Genomic DNA, 18,022 nt, shown 5'->3' with positions numbered 1-18,022 from the left:
AGGACTGATGGGAGACGGAATGTTAACAGCATGTGAAAATCCCCAGGGAACTCCAGGTCCCTCACCACAGTCTCTCCAGATGCCAGGAAGGATGCTTCAGCCCCCCGCACAGCAGCTGCACCCCAGCATCTCCAACGTCATTATCACCCCAGGTGCAGCTTCCGCAGACTCGGGCTCATGCTGAGCACAGCAGCCAGGTCCCCACAGCCAGTGTGGGTGTTCTGGCAGCACTGCAACCTGCAGGGGAGGCACACAAAGAGGAGCTGTGGGATTGTCACAGCTACCAAGAGACACCAGCTTTCCCAGTTCATTCCCACTAGTCCCCAACCCTGAGTTTCCCCAGTCACCGGGCACCTCCCAAGGCTACAGACAAGAAATGAGAATTTCTGGGCCCTTTGTTTTGTTCACAAAGTTATCTCAATGTGCACACTAGTCATCCCACCACCGTAATGGTAATTGTGTGGACGCATTCCCACGGCTTGGCAGAGTGCTCTAGAGCAACAGGAGATGCCCTACATGGCTCAAACAACCAGACAGAGCTGTCAGAAGACAACACAGGGCCTACACAAGTGCCCTGATGTTCAGCATGGCAGCCAGGGTGGCAACGTGAGTAAAGGCAAGGACTGGGAGAGAGCCGAGTGGCCCAGCCCAGGATGGGTTCACCCTGGCAGAAAAAGGACTTGTTCCTCTGCCCTCCTTCAGTGCCCCCTCTCATGGGACTGAACCCCTTGAACAACTTGGCTTTATTAAACCTCATACAGTTGGCCTGTCCAGATCCCTCTGCAGAGCCCTCCTACCCTCCAGCAGATCAACACTCCCACCCAACTTGGTGTCATCTGCAAACGTACTGAGGGAGCACTCGATCCCCTCATCCAGATCATCAATAAAGATATTGAACAAGACCGGCCCCAGAACCGAGCCCTGGGGAACACCGCTTGTGATAGGCCGCCAGCCGGATTTAACGCCATTCACCACGATTCTTTCCCCAGCAAAGAGTACACCTGTCTAAGCCACGAGCCGCCACTTTCTCCAGGAGAATGCTGTGGGAGATGCTGTCAAAGGCTTTACTGAAGTCCAGGTAGACAACACGCACAGCCTTTCCCTCATCCACTAGGCGGGCCACCTGGCCATAGAAGGAGATCGGGTTGGTCAAGCAGGATTTTCTGTTATTCTGTTCTACACTGAGGTATCCTCCACCCCACCAACTTAGATTCTAGTGTTTCTTTAAAGATCTGTTACAAACCTGAACATTCATTATTTTTCACCACACTGCACTTTAGTCAGCGACATATTTTTCAGGACAAAGCATAAGAAAGCAGCCTCAGTGCTGTGCGATGGCTGAAAAGGAAACTGAGCGATTACGTGACAACTCCATTCAGGAGTTGATTTTTGCTGCTACCAAACAAAATTAATTCTGTATTCTCTTCAGGGAAGGGCAGCAACCGTCAGTTAACTTGCGAAGTTCTCAAGAGACTCATGTTACAAGTGACCTTGCTTGGTGGGTGTGGTGACCAGGATCAGTTGCGTCTGATTCTACTGGAAACATCTCTCACTCTTAGCGAACATGGAAGAGCTCTAGGATTGTGGTGTTACATTTTGTATTCTTAAGCAAAGACATTTTCCAAATGTCTAAGAATCCAGATTTTGCTGTGGTCTATGGAGGGGCTTTACAATATAGACCTCTTTCAGCATGTCTCACATATCCTGCTTGTCTTCACACAATTTTAATTCAAGAGGGAAAACTTTCTACGTTTCACATATAAGGCTGAATTTCCGCATTATTTATTTCCTTCTTCAAGGCAGAACCATCAAAGAGAATCTACCAGCTATCTTTTGAAATTGATGAACACCATAAATGTGATTTACAACTGTTTAATTTCGAACAGAAACAAACTTATTTATGACCTATACTTAGAAGAACAAAATTAAGATATTTAAAATCAGGTGATAACTTAACATTTTGCATGCAATACTGCATTTCCTAAGCATTGATTTTTGCGTATGTGCTGTGAATGGGTTTCTTTTGTGAAGCTGATGGTAATATTAAGATTTACAATACATGGAAAAGGAGGAGAACTTTTGCATGTTGATCTGAAGTAATTTTATTACATCTTGACTTTTGCAGTAAGAGATGCACTGAAACTTCCTCTCTCTCGCTCCCTCTCAGTTTATTTTTGGAAGGGCCAAGAAAAAAGGGTTGTTCACTTAACAATAGATTTATTATATGGTACAAAGACACATAAAAACATTTAACAAGTTAGCTAAAAAAGTATCTGTTAATTGCGAGGATAAACTGACTCACCTCATTTTGTTTTAGACCAAGTATTTCTTGCTAGCTCATACCAATCCAGATCCAAAAGCTCCTGCAAGCAAAGCCTTTACTGGATTCATTGTAGAAGCAAATAGCCCTGGAATCCAAATTGGAAGAATGGTGACGACTGCATATCTGATTTGACAAGCCAGGAATTTTTATTTGCTTCTAAACCAATAATGCAACAAATTGCCATTAAAGAAAAAAGACTGTTAGGCAACTGAACATTTTCACAATGCTCGTGTACAATTATCTTTTCATTTTCTTATCACACTAAAACTACTCATAAGACCTACTTAATAATTTTAATTTTATTAATTCATATAAGGAACTATTCATAATGGTCTAAAATAAGATGACTTTGCACAGCTGCAAAAGAATCTTTGAGAATCATTTAATTGACAAGTGCCAATTAATGTGTAGCATGCTTTGCAAGTGTAAGCAGGGTGGACTTTAACCATAAACACACAGTGTGCTTTAATTTTAGCTACTCCTGCTCAAGGAATAGGCCTCGGAGGCACTGGTGGTGGTTCTCTTGCGGGGGGGGTGGACGCAGGGAGAAAGAAGACAAAGAAAGTATTATTTTTAGTAGCAGGCAAAACTAGACATTGAACATTAGGAAAGGAACCCGAAAACTTGAAAATCTCATTTATTTATTTGCTTGTTTGTAGTATAGCTATATTTTACTACTGCCTGCATATTAGGTTCTTTACTTTTTCCTGTCCCATCTCAAAGGATATAGTTGAGGTAAAAAACAAGTTCAAACAAATGAGTGATTACAACTACAGAACTGATTTCACATATAGAGAAAGTAAACCGCCCAGCTTTGACGAATTACAGGCACGCTGGTCTGTAAATGCAAAACTAGTATTTGTTGTATATATTTGGTGATTTTTAGATAAAACTGAAGTGTCTGGGGAAAAAAACAGCTTACTTTACGTTTTGAGTAAACTAAAGAGTGAAAATGTGTTGTACCTTGGAAGAATCCAATTCAGGAAATTAATGTATGTCAGCGCTGCTCTGATACAAGAAGTAACGGCAATGCAAGCGGAACTTGCTAGGATGGCTTACCAAAGAGCTGCATGGGAGCTTGATGCTGGTTGCAGGAATACCCGCGATGCTTCCATTGCAAAGGCATTTGCAGGTGATGTTGCAAACCAAGTGGCTACAGACGCAGTGCAGATTTTTGGAGGAAATGAATTTAATACAAACATCCTGTAGAAAATCTGAGAGATGCTAAAATCTACCAGGTGAGTAAGAGAATGTGATCTTTGTAGCATTATATAATAATAAAATAAACTAACAGCTACTTATTTGAAATCATGATGTACACATATAAAAAAAGTTTTAAGGATGAGAGCAATAATCCTGCCATTTAAAGAAAGGGCATTCAGATCAGGCAAATTCTTGCATACAAAACCCTTTGCATTAGATCAACAACTTGATCTACACAAGAGAAATCTTTAGGGGTGTGGTTTTGTTTTTCTGATGTGGTAACTCTCTTAAATTCTTGGACTCTTCATTTTGAACCTTTTGAACTCTTAGAAAAAAACACTGGAGGAAACACTGATCAAAAGACCAGCGCTTGCTTTGGTATTCTGTAAGTAGAGATGGTTTATGTATAATGCTGTTCTTTTCATCACCTCTTGCTGTGCTCTAAACCTTCTGTCTGAAACTTTGGTATCATAAGATGGGCAGATTACTTCAGCTGAGACAGTTGAGAGATCACCAGCATTGAGTACTGTGGATTAATTATCTTGCACATGTTGTATTAACAGAAGTGTGGCACAACCTGGAGTGATTAGCCATTTTTTTTCCCCCAAAAAAGAACAAAACATGCTCATATTTACTCACGTTTAGCCCATAGTCACCCATAATCCCCAGATCTTTTTCTGCAGTGTTATTACCCAGGAAGTGCTCCGTGTGGTAATTCTTTTCTTAGCACATACTATGCTACAGTTCTTTATTCAGCAAGAATGATTTAATTATGTTCAGCAAAACCAGTAATCTTTTATATTTTCACACCTTCCTGACATTAATAATGAGTAGATAAAACATATCAAAATAGATGACATCAAGAAATGCATGTGGACCATGATCTGCAATGTTAGTTATAGTAGCTATGATTCTTAAGATTCTAGGTAGTTGAAATTTCTCCTACAGCTGACTTTAAAATTAAAACTAGTCTCACTAGTGAAGAATTTTTCTCTATCTAAAGATAGAAAACTACTGGTTTGGAATCTAAAGGTTCTTAATCCTACTTGGACTCCTGCAAGTGAGGAAATGAATGAGTAACTGAACTTTGTTATGACTGGGCTTTTTTCCTGTGAGGTTCCACGCTTTTCTAGAGAAAGAGACTGGGAGGGTTAGTTTATTTAAAAGCTGACGCTGTTTTTTACAGGGTCCCAGTTATTTAGATTTTCCATTAGACTGATCCATCATGAATGCATGACTAGGTAACTTTTTTTTTAATTATCAAATTAATCAGATCTAGTATTAAATTTTTGGTGGTTTTTTCCGCTCCCCCTCATCCCTAAAAGAACACAGGAAAGGCTTTTTTGTCTTTATGATTACACTTCCCTATATTACTTCCCAATTCCAGATGGTATATGCTTTTGGCTGTTTGTTTCATGTATAAAAACTTTATTTTCCACCTGTTCTTTTTTCCCATATATTTGGTGTTTCTCCATATGACACAATTCTGCTACTGTGTTTACTGGTAATATTCTTACATGTCCATGCTTTCCTCTGGGTTTCTGTCTACAAATCTAGGCTGCTATGATAGAAACTCTAACTTAGTTTCTCAAATTCAGAAAACTTCCCTTCTTTAATTGTCAATGTTATAAATGATTTAGTCCCAAACAGGATTCCAATTCAAATGTACAATTTATTAAGCGAATAGAGGCAAGCAAACAGCGCTGGGTGCGCCGGGAGTCTCCGCTCCACCAAGACGCACGCGGTTCAGTTCCTGTTCCTGGTTTATATCCTGTCCGTTAATACATATTCATGAATAGGCGTGTCTTCTTCGGCACATGCCCTCTTCTCCTTCTAGAATTTTCTCGACTCTTCCTCAGTGTGATCCTGTTCGCTAATACATAGTCATGTACAGGCGTGTCTTCTAACACATATTAATGAACAGGCGTGTCTTCTTCAGCGCATGCCCTCTTCTCCTGCTAGAGTCTTCTCGAATCTTCCTCGGCGTGCCCCCAGGATGACCCCAAACATTATGCATGCACTTTCTTTACACAATACTATGCGGTCAGGGGTCAAACTGGTTTGAGCTGATATACCAGCAAAGTAGTTTAACTTTCTCCTGTAAAATACCCCTTTTTATGGTGCAGGAGAAATCCATGAAAGTACAGAAGATTACACTTCATCACACAAATCAGATAAACATATTTCACAGTCAATGACGCTTTAAACTACTCCCATTGGCTTATATACCAAAAGCTTTCTCATGGTTACCTAAGAAGACTGTGGGTTTTGATGTCTTTACACTTGAGTTTCATGGCTGTGTTCATCAGCAAGTAATTTTGATATGGGGTAAGCAGCAGCAGCCAGAGAATTCACTTTGAGAATGAACCGTTTCCTCTGAAGCGAAAAACTAACATGACCACAAGTTGTAGCATCTTTATTTTTTGAAAAGTTTTGTAAGGTTCTTGGGAAGATTATCCCTATTTTATGACTATGTTATCCCTATCTATGAGAAAGTGAATTTGCATGCCTTTGAGCAAGTTGCTAAAGCAAATTTTGGCAGAACTGGGAGCTGAAACACTTAAACACCTAAACTATGTTGCCCTTGAATCATGCTGCACTGTACCTGTGGAGTATATGGCCTTCTTTCTGCATTAGACTTACATATGTGTTTTGTTGTGTATCTTTGGCTTTGCTGCCAGCAAGCCAAACAGAACATATAATGATGATGATGATGATGATGATGATAACAATAAAACTAATAATAATAATTTTATATATTTATATATAACATAAATTATATTATAAATAAATAATGTAATTATTATCATCATCATCATTAAATGTGTTGAAGAGAGTACTAGTTAAGAAGGAGCAATGGGAATAAATGGATGAAAGGGAACATTTGCTATGGCATTGAAAGGCTAGTCAAAGAAAATGCAACACTTTCACCACAGGTCACCTCCTCCCCTCCACCCACCGTTTCAAAACCTACTTTGTAAAACCTAAGTTATGTATTTTCTTACCCAGATAAGACATTTCCCCCATCCTTCTTCACCCACTATGTCTGCTAATTTCATGAGAACCTTACTGAGTTTTGATAAGAGCATCTGAGAGAACACGACTGCCTCTCAGTACCTTGTATGTGGTTTATTGCACTTCACTCGCTGTAGTTATTGAAGTCATGCTGGAGTTTTTTCAGTTTTCTCTGTCTTTCTGCATATCCTAATCCACACTGGTTTAGTGCTATGTAGGTTTACAAGTGTAGAAAGACCTGTTAAAGTATTTTTTTAAATGATCAGCTAACATTACTGCAATTCTTTTCAGATTCATGAAGGAACTGCTCAGATTCAAAGGATGATCATAACTCATGAACATGGTGGCAAATATAAGGCTTAATGAAATGCATCAGGCACGTCTGGCCGCTGCTGTACCATTCTGCGTTCTCATGGAAGAGGATTTTATAGCATTTCTCAATACAATTAGAAAGGTGTAAAAAACCCCCTTTTCCTTCCAAATCTTTTTATTCTGTACATGATTAAGCACTACTTCTCTACTCCACATCCATTCCCCCACTTCATTCTTTCTGAGTAACAAACTTGGTGTTTTCTAAACATTTCTGCATTTCAAAGTGATTGTCATCTTTCCCCACTCACTCTCTTTCATTCAGATCTTTGGTTTTTGGTGGGACAAGAGGCAAAAACCTTCCCTGTAAAATTTATATCACCAAAAAAGTGAACAAAATTCTCATTTTTATAAATTGGGCGGGGGGGAGTGTCTGTGAAGGCATCCAGCATGTAACAAGAAATTGGACTTTAGGTGTTTCTGTATTGTTAAAAATGATACAGATTTGCTCCCACTGTTTGGGTGGTATCATATGAAATCTCAGGGGAAATTTTAAAAAAGCTATTCTGCTTCCTCAGGAATACCTTGTTGCAGCACACGGTCTCTAGGTCAACACTTTCTAAAATAAACACACTAACACTGTGGTTTTGTGGCCTTCAGAAACTTGCATCTTTAAAAAATTTAAAGTGGATACATATTGACTTCTGGGCCTTTCAAAAATATACATTCTCATAAATTACAACACAGATTTGTGTTATTTTTCTCAAACGGTGGCCAGATTACTACTTGGAGATTATCTATATTTTACACATGTTCATGAGTCAGTATGAACAAAAACGACTTTTTGTTTTCATAGGGCTTCTTATCAGTGACTTAACCATCTGCCTCACCTGAATCTAGCAAAGACAGAAATTGTCATTCAATGTGTTCATCTCTGTGCCTCAAAGGAACATTTATGAAGAAATACTTGTTTTCTTGCACCTTAAGCAAGACTACTTCTTTACGGATGAAGGTTAAGCATAGCTCTTGAGAAATACAGGTACACGTTTTTATCACAGTGAGAAAAAAGAAGTATGATCATTCAATTTTAAACAGGTTTTCATTTTAATTGATCCCAGGCAAAATAACCTGTAGGAAACTATGCCTTATTTTCAGTTATAATGATGCTGTTCTAAACTTGGATATTATCCCAAAAGTCTAAGGGCAAGAAATGAAAACCTCACAACACCACATAATTTTACATTTCACTGTAAAATTAGATTATCAAAATATTATTTCCCACAGGCATTGTGGCATTCTAATAAAAAAAATATTTTTAAGCAGATAGGTGTGGTTGCTTTTACTCACTTTGCTTGTCACATCATTTAAATTCTATTTCAGGTAAGTTGTCCAGTGTCTGAAGTCCAGTGTCTGTACTGCAGTTCTCACTGCGCTACAGCCTACAGCAGCTGAATAGCCCTCCCAGCTCAGAGATACCAAGACCTGCATTGCTGATGTCAGCACGTGTGTTGGTTTTAAGGATTTAGATACTAACCAGCAGTAACAGAATATGAGCTTCAGAGAGTGTGGCCTCTTTCACTACTACACTTCTTAAGCAAGTAAATGTTCCATTAGAATGATTCAAGTGAAAGTATGTAGCTTCTCCTGAAGAATGACTTAAAGCATAACACTTATTTCAAATGTAGTATATTTAAACCTATTATTGCTTTCCATCAGTATCTATACTTAACTACATTTCCTGAGAAGGAAGATTTTTTTGTGAGATTTTCTTTTTTTTTTAAACTTGGATAGGCCCTTTTTTCAGCGCTGGCAGCATGCACCTTCCCTGGACTTCTTGGGGAAATCACTCAGCACTGGTGAGGAAGCACCTGGAATGCTGTGTCCAGTGCTGGGATCCCCAGTACAAGCAAGGGATGGGCATACTGGAGAGAATCCAGGGATGGGCCTCAAAGAAGATGGAGGATCTGGAGCATGAGGCTGAGAGAGCTGGGACTCTTTAGCCTGTTGCAAGCTCTGCAGATCTTATCAATGCATATCAACACCTGATGGGATGGAAGGAAGCACAAGGAGCCGCGTATTCCTCTGTAGTTCCCACCAACGGGCAAGAAGCAACGGGCACAAATTAAAACACATGAAATCCCCCCTGAGCACAAGAAAACACACTTTTTTTTACTGTGAGGGTCGGCCAAACACTGGCACAGGTTGCCCGGATAGGTTGTGGAGAGCCCATCCTTGGAGACAGTCAAAACCCAACTGCACGTGGGCAATCAGTTTTAATTTGGAAGGAAAGGGGTTTATTTCTGAGACGAGGCACAGCGACCCTCACCTGCTCTAAGGCTGAGCTCTAGGACTGGGCTCTCCACAGAGCCGCGGCGCCCGGTACGGAGATCCCGCTTCCGGGCGGGGTCCTTCCCTGCCGCAGGGCGCGTCACCTTACCGCCGGGTCCCCCTCGGCCGCGACGCCGCCTCAGTTCGCCAGTGCCGGTCAGGCAAACGGTGCCGGCAGCTATAGTGGGGTCCTGCCGGGAGCTCCCTCGTGCCCCGCCCCCCGGCTTGACGCTCTTTCCGCCGCGGGTGGCGGTGGAGGTGGGTGCTGTTGCCGGCGGGGGGAGAGGGCCCGGCGCGGCCCGGCCCGGCCCGGGGGCGGCGCGGAGGCTTCGGCCCCGCTCGCTCCTTCCAGCGGTGCGCTGACACCCGGCGGGGTGGCTGAGCTGCAAGGAAGCTGTAGCTGTTATTTATTTTCACGTGGCTCCGTTGATGGCACATCGTACTGAGTCAGGGCGCAGCGCTGCCCTGTGCTTGCTCGGGGTGATAAACGCTGCAACTGGCAGCATCGGTTTTAGAGGCGTAGGTTACGGGACGTAGCCTCCAACAATTGGGTTGCAGTTCCAGGAGGTGGAAAAAGTCAGTAACCGCTTATGTCTGGGGGAGGGAAAGCTGCGGTTGTCTTTACTGTCCACAAAAGAACTGGAGGCACCGTTGTTTATGATTGTTGTTGCTGTTCTGAAAACACAGGTTCAAATGCTGCATCGAAAAAATAATGCTTACAGCTAGCATAGGTAAACAACAGGAGAGACAGATATGCATATGAGAATTCCCTTCCTAGTGCAGCTTCTGATTGTGGCAGCTTTGGCACTTGACAGTAAGTTTCATTAAATGTTAGACTTGTTATGTCTGAGACTCGTGGGGATTTGAGCATTAGTTCGGCTACCAAGGTAATAACTGGTGATCTGAAGTGAATTGGTGCCTTGTTACTTGCATGTGTTTAACTTGCCGTTGAGCTTGGTACTTTTAAACTAGAATAGAGGGGAGGAGGGTAAATGTGGTATGTGTTGGTATATATGCACGTGTGCCTGTGTGTATGCGTATGTACAGGCATGCATAATGCAGGTCATATTTATGAGCTGTTCGTACATCCAGAGTTGTTAACGGGTTGGAAAGCATTTGATGCACAAAATTTGTAAATGTTAACAAAGGCACTTTCATTGCTCTATTTTGATGCTGTGCTTATCTGACTAAAAGAATGCCCTGTTTAGGTGCGCAATCTGTCGCAGTATTTGAGGATGAGCAGTGTTTCCTTAGGGCACGCAGCAGTGGATCTCGTGGGATGGCTGTGCTGAATGAAGGCTGATGAAATTCTGGCATTCATCAAACCATGTTAGCCCAAATGTGGTGGAATAGGTGCCAGCGCATGTCACGATCCTCATCTGTTGACCCTCAGCATGTCCAGGCAATAACAGGGTAGTTGTCGAAACAATCACTTTTAGTTAATGATTTTTGATGACTGCAGGTTGGGGAACCAGGTGCTGTTGAATACCAATGGCAAAAGCTATTTCAGTATCTTACTGGAAAAAAAAAAAATGTAATGGGCAAAACTTTAGTATTGATCTTCTTAGAAAAATTGTCAGATTTGGGAGCAATGAGCTCTTAATGTTCCTTAACTGCATTAAATTAAATGCATGTTGCCTGCATTCTTGAATTTTGTAGCAATCTTCTCAAAAGAGTTCTTAGCTACAGGCTTTACTGGAATTTTGTAGAAAATGACTTTTGGATTTTACAAATAATTTTTGGTGTACGTTGAGGTGAAAGATGCGTATGGAGGAGTAAAGGTTTTCATTTTGTAGATACTTATACACACAGACATTTATATTGCTGTATACTACAATACATTTAAATAACTAATGATTATATGAACTGTACATTTATGTGATGTGCGTATTTTTTATGTGTAGGTTGTTTACACTTCAGTACTACACGAAAGAAATGTTGTAGTCAGTTCTTCTGTTGTTCCTCGCATCTGCTATTTTTCTGTACAAGTTACAAATTATACCAGTTTGTTGAGCTTTTATGTATTTATTTGGTGTGTACTTTTGTGCTGAGGAGAAGGAATAAGACTGAGACTAAGTCTTATTCTTCTTATTTGTTCATCGTAGCTATCTCCACTGTAGATTAAATTTCTCAGCATCTATTCCGTCTATTATTTTTCTTCTCATGCAAACCGTGATGACAAACAGTACCCAAAAGACTCTGGTGCTTCCAAACAGATGCTTGATTGCTTGCATAATGTATCTCTAGTCCCATCTCAAGGAATGTATTAATGGTCGTACAAATAAATAAGGTAGCATCTTGTTTTAGGAAGAAAGTGTGTTGGATTTGAAACCCTGTGGTAGGACAGAAGCAGATTGCTTTCTTGGGTCAGTGATGGCATGTGTTATCTGATCTGGAGTTGATGTCTGTCACCACTTTAGCTCTAGAATTACTCTGAGACCCAGGAAATTCTAGTTTCCTCAGGCTGCGACCTTGGAGCTTTTCCAAACTGTGGAATCAAATTACTGCCACAAGTTCTAACCCAGCATAAGGAGAAGGGGGCACAGTTTGTTTTCTTCAATTTACATGTTGGGGAGGTATAGTTCTTAGCTTAATACTGGATCTTACTGGGAGATGCTTTCACATTAACTGAATGCAACTCTGGACACCCAAAGTTGAAGAGTGTTAGCAAATGCTGATGTAGAGACTTGGTGGTAAACTTAACCTGCCTGTCTTAGCAAGCATGCGTGTTCTTAATTCACAAACACCGTTTAGTCCCGCCAACACATCCAGAATGTTTGAAGGGACAGGTCCCATCTTCCTTTGATCACAGATAACAGTAAGCATGTTCAGATTTGCTTTTTAGGGAAAAAAGGTATGTAACTGAGGGGACACGGTGGTGGGGGCAAGCAAGGAGACCTTGTGGAAGATGTTGAAAGTGACAGCTGGCGTGGCACCGTGCACCCGGGCTGCCAGGGCCTTGCAGACATCGCCCACCACAGCGAGGGGATGCTGAAGAGGTGCCCCAGTGCCTGTGGACCTTGCCCACCCCGGGCTGCTCCGCCCCTGGTCCTGCCCACTGCTGTAGCCCCGCCCTGTCCCAGAGCTACCCCAGGTCCATTTGGCATCTGGCTCTGCCTGGCTGCCAAGCCCCACCTCCTGGCTGTGGATCAGGCCCTCCCCAAGAGGCTCTGCTGCACCCCCTTGCCTAGTCCTGCCCATACAGCTTGGCCCCGTCCCCAAGCCTGAGGCCACACCCCCTGTCTAGCCCTGCCCATGCAGCCTGGCCCTGCCTCTTCACCCATCACTGCCCATACTGCCTGACTCTGCCCCTGGGGCTCAAGGCCCCACCTCCTTGCTTAGCCCTGACCTATGCTGCCTGACCCTGCCCCAAGATCTAGGCCACACCCCCATGCCACCAGACTCCACCCCTAAATCCCAGGCCACGCCCAGCTCATCTGTGGCCCCGGCCCTAGCCCTGCCCCAAGGCTCACACCCCACCCCTCAAAGCTCCACCCACCAGCTGGAGCCGGAGGCGGGTGGTGGTCAGCTGTCTCTATGGTGATGACGTTGCCGCAGAAGTCGGGGTGAGGCAGAGGCAGATGTGGGGACACTTGGGGCACCCCCCCAAGAGGGACAGGACCATCAGGACCCCATGGCCCAGGACCACCCCGCGAAGAGGGGAAGAGCACGTCAAGAGCACAGGCGACATGCCACCACGTGCAGGAAGGGCCCAGAGCATGCCAAGGACAAGCCAAGACACGCTGGTCCCAGCACTGTCACCTGCTCCGTGGGGCCCAGAGCCGTCCAGCCAGCCCAGGGATACTCCATGACATGTGGGTGCTTAATACCGCCATGTGACGTACCAAGGACACCGGTCACATGCCAAAGATGACAGTGGCAAGATCAAGGACACACCAAGGAGATACCACAGGATGATAGGATCGCAGCATGGCTGAGGTGAGGAGATCATCTTGTGTGTCCCCTCTGTTCAAGATGGGCCACCCAGAGCTGGTTGCCCATGACCATGTGTAGTCGGGTTCAAATATCTCTAAGGATGGAGACTCCACCACCTCCTTGGGCAATCTGTGCCACTGCTGGGTCACCCTCGCAGTGAGAAAGTGTTTCCTGATGTTCAGAGGGAACCTCCTGTGTCCCAGTTTGTGCCCATGGCCTCTGGTCCTGGCACTGGGCACCACTGAGAAGAGCCTGGCTCTGTCCTCTCTGCATCCTCCTTTTAGGTACTTACATACATTGATGAGATCCCTCTGAGCCTTCTCCAGGCTGAGCAGTCCCAGCTCTCTCAGCCTTTCCTCACAGGGGAGGTACCCCAATCCCTTCATCACCTCTGTGGCCCTTCACTGGATTCTCCATGTCTCTTTTGTACTGGGGAGCCCAGCACTGGACACAGCACTCCAGGTGAAGCCTCACCAGTGCGGATGGGAAGGATCACCTCCCGCAGCCAGCACTCTTCATGGAGCCCAGGATAGATATCCTCAGCTGCCTTTGCCACAAGGGCACACTGCTGGTTCATGGTCAGCTTGGTGTCCACCAGGGCACATACACACACATATAACACACCCACATGTGACCAAGATTTATGAAGAATAACAGATGATGGTCATCAAACAAGTGCAGGTTAGACTAGATGTGAAGAAGTCAGTACAGATAAAGCATTTGAATGGGTCCGGAGAGGTTACGGACTCCGTTCTTCAAGGGTTTTAGGACTCTGTTGGACAAAGCCCTGAGGAACTTGGGGTGGCTTCAGTGTTGATCCTAATGTGAGCAGGAGGTTGGGCTAGAGACCACCCAAGGTCCTTTCCCGCCTGGATGATTGATAGTTTCCGTTACCTCCTGATTTATTCCTCCACGTGTGGGTTAGCATCAAGTGTCCCCAGAACAAGGCCGTCTCAGAGGTGGGATGTTCCCTCTTGGGCCTAAAACATTTTAAGTTCACAGTTAATTACACATGACTACTTGCTCAGAACCAGCCATCTTTGTGGCCTGCACCACCAGTGTGTTGCAACATAATGACAAAATTGGTTAGGCATGTGCTGAAAGGTTGTCAATCAGCCAACCTGGAGCATGAGATGCCTTTCACTTGCTTTCCAAAGACCCTTGCTATCTGGGGAGGAGAGTTTGACATAGAGCAGCTGGTGCTGAGCAAGGTGGATTGTCATCCTGTCTCTTCCCTCCTACTCCGATGGTTTCAGCAGTCCTGACACCCTTGTGCCATGTGTGTAATTGTTCTTCCCCTCCTTAGGAAAGAAAAGAAAACCCCTTCAGAAGGACACTGCAGATGGTACGTGCAATGGACCCGCTTCTCCCTAAATTGAGATGAAAACACACTCCAGTCCAGCTTCAGTACATGGTTGCGATGGATGCTGTATTGGGTCTGGCTGAGATGGAGTTAATTTTCCCCACAGCAGCCCTCATAGTACTGTGCTTGGTACTGGTAGGTAGAACGGTGTTGATGACACACCAGTGTTTTGGCTACTGCTGAGCAGTGCTGGCACAGCATCAAGGCTGTCCCTGCAACATATCCTCCCACCTGGGCTGGGGGAGGGCAAGATCTTGGGAGGGGACACAGCCAGGACAGCTGACCCAAACTGGCCAAAAGGGTATTCCATACCATATGACATCAGCTCAGCAATAAAAGCTAAGAGAAAGGAGGAGGGGGGGGGGGCATTTGTTTCCTCAACGTTTGTCATCTGGAAGAACCGCTACCGTACTGAAGCCCTGCTTCCTGGGAAGTGGCTGAACATCACCTGCTGATGGGAAGTAGAGAATAAATCTTTCATTTTCTTTTGCTTCTGTGTGCAGCCTTTACTTTTTGCTTATTAAACTGCCTTTATGTGGCAGTTTATAACAGCAACAAACATGTGTTTGGGGTTTGGTTTTTTTCCATACTAATTTCTTCCCCCCTGTCCCGCTGAGGAGGGGAGTGTTAGAGCAGCTTGGTGGCACCTGGTGTCTAGTCAAGGTCAACCCACCACAGATGCTTTCTGGGCCTTCTCTAGACCCTCTTTTCCACGGAGTGGAAAGATGAAACACAGAGCTCGGCACATTTTTCTGAGGTTACCTTCATTCTTGGAAGTCCTTCTTACAATCTTAGGTATTTGAGGGATGATTTTTCTGGTTTTACATCCATTTTTGAGAGGGTGAAGAAGAGGGGGAGGAAAATATCTGGAGTGTTCTTCAAAAGGGCCTCTCCAAAGTGCTCTGTCTTGCCCCTTTGTAGGTCAGGAGTGGACAGGGTCCAGAGGACCATGCCCATGCTCTGACAAGACATCAATTTTTGTCCATAAAACAGACTAGTCATGCTTTCCTAATTTCAGGATGTCAGAATTATTTGACTCAGGACCCTCCGTCAGAGAACAAGTAGGTGATGGAAAGAAAGGTTTTCTGACTGTCTGTGGACCCACATTTCGTCTTTCCAAGTATATAGTAGAGGTTCATGGCCTCACCAATTGTAGGCTAAGAATGTCTTCTCACCAGGTTGCTGGTAGGAGGACACTGAAACTTCCACTTCCCCTTGTAATGCCTCTTAGGCTGTGGATAATTGCTGTTTATCAGTGACTCTTAGAAATCTAGAACTCCTTCACCAGGTCCTGAGAAGAGCTTTTTTTTTGTTTTTTTCAATTATCATGACTTCTTAATGCAGAATAAAATTATATTCTCTCTCCCTTCCTGACCCCCACTTGCTTTAATAGGTGGCTACATACCAGCTGTATTGTAGCCGCTGCTTCTAATTGGATTAGTTAAAAACTGTTGGCCTATGGTTATTCCCCACCAGACCTTGTAAAGGCAAACACCAGCATTCATGCTGGCTCTTACTATTCTCCTACTTAGAAGAGTGTTGAAGCTAGCTGTAGAGAACCTTGTAGAGAGGCAGGTGTGGGGAAACCCATAAGAGTCCGAATACGCTGTGATTGCACTGCAGCTGTAGTATGACATTGGTGGAGCTCAGAGCTGTGCCTGGAGTTTTGTCTTTCCTTTCAAATGACTCTGTTGTATCTGTGATGTGAACATCAGCTTGGGATCCCTCAGGAAAGGCCTCTGGCAATGCAGAGTGTTTCCTGACCAATGCTGAGGGTCCTGGCAGTAGTCAGAAGGATCTTAACGGCTGTTGTGGAGTCCTTGTGTTCTCCTTCATCATTGTATCCATGTGATGTGGCACAGCTAAGTTTCTTCAAACCTGGAGCGCCCTAAGTGTGGACACAACTACATTGACATGCACCTGCTCCCTTATGGGAACTGGCTCTCTTTCCTTGCTTCTTGTCCTGCCATCCTGCCTCATGTTCCTATCAGATGACTAGGACCTTTTTTTTTTTCTATTTCTGTAGCGTTGCTCTACACTTGGCACTGTATCAGGTTACAGAGTGCCTTTAACTTCTCCTAGGGAGAGATCACATCAACCACCTTCATAAACTTTACTGGAGGGTTGAAGACAACAGCTCTGTAGTACTGTCTTGCTTGAAGACCTGAAAGCTCCTGGCCCTCTCTTTTAGCCTGATGAACTTCTCTGTTAGTGACTTTGCTCCTATGTTGCTGCCTCCTAGGTCAGAAGAAAGCTGGGTCCATGAAGTATGTTTGGACAGCCTGGAACATCACAGTTTCTCAAAACACAGTGGAGGTTTTGCGTAGGAGGGACCATGCATCTATTCTTTCACTGCCTCCAGAGTGGGAAGAAGGTTGCCCTTATTTTGAAGGACATTGGCAGTATTCTAGGAAAAGATGTGTAAATAATATTTTACAAGAGGTTTTTGCAAAGGTTGAATGAGACTCAACAGTTGGCAGAAGCTCTTCTTGGGGTAAGTTTTTCTTTTCTCCAGTGGTACTTCTTGTTCTTTCAAAACCCTAGCAAAGTACAAGTCAAAGGATTTCTATTGGCCTGCCATGACCTTTCGAGGCTGTCGTGGTTCAACCCCAGCCAGTAACTAAGCCCCACGCAGTGGGACGGCAAAGAGAATCAGAAGGGTAAAAGTGAGAAAACTCATGGTTCGAGATAAAGACAATTTAATAGGTAAAGCAAAAGCTGTGCACACAAGACAAGCAGAGCAAAACAAGGAATTCATTCGCCACTCCCCTTCAGCCATCTCCAGGGAAGCAGGGCTCCATCTCACGTAATGGTTTCTTGGGAAGACAGATGCCATAACTCCAAACATCACTCCACCCCCTCCTTCTTCTTCACCCCAGCTTTATATACAGAGCATGGTGTCATACGGTGTGGAATATCTCTTTGGTCAGTTGGGTTCAGCTGTCCCAGCTGTGTCCCCTTCCAGCTTCTCACGCACCCCCAGCCTTCTTGCTGGCTGGCCAGCACAAAAAGCTGGACAGTCCTTGACTGCTTAGCAACAACCCAAAACATGAGCACGTTATCAATATTTTCTCATCCCAAATCCAAAACATAGTCTCATACTAGCTTCTATGAAGAAAATTAACTCTATCCCAGCTGAAACCCAGACATAGGCACATGAACAATCCTGCTAAAGCCAGCTCCCTGCACTGTTTCTTCTCTAGGATTCAGATGACTTGGGAATAGCTGTACTGGATTCAATGAAATATCCATCCAGCCTGGGATTCCATCCCCAAATACTCAGGGAGAAGGGCAAAGAAAAGGACGGGTCTTGTGTGGTTTTTCCTATTAGACTTTTTGGAGGACAAGACTGGAATTAGAAATGGTGCTGGAAAGCTGGAGGAAAGGAGATTAGTCTGTTCTGCCCAGACGTGAGCATGAACAGGAGATGGAGGATAATCTCCAATGGCAACACAGAGGCTTTGGGTTAGAATAAACCTTCTTCCAGGAAGGAAAGCCTGAGGAGGAAGCTCATTTCCCTCTTGGCACTGGAGGTCTTCATTCAG

This window comes from Phaethon aethereus (genome assembly GCF_964289735.1).
Source record: "Phaethon aethereus genome assembly, chromosome: 23".
Taxonomy (NCBI): domain Eukaryota; kingdom Metazoa; phylum Chordata; class Aves; order Phaethontiformes; family Phaethontidae; genus Phaethon; species Phaethon aethereus.
This window is presented reverse-complemented; position numbering follows the sequence as displayed.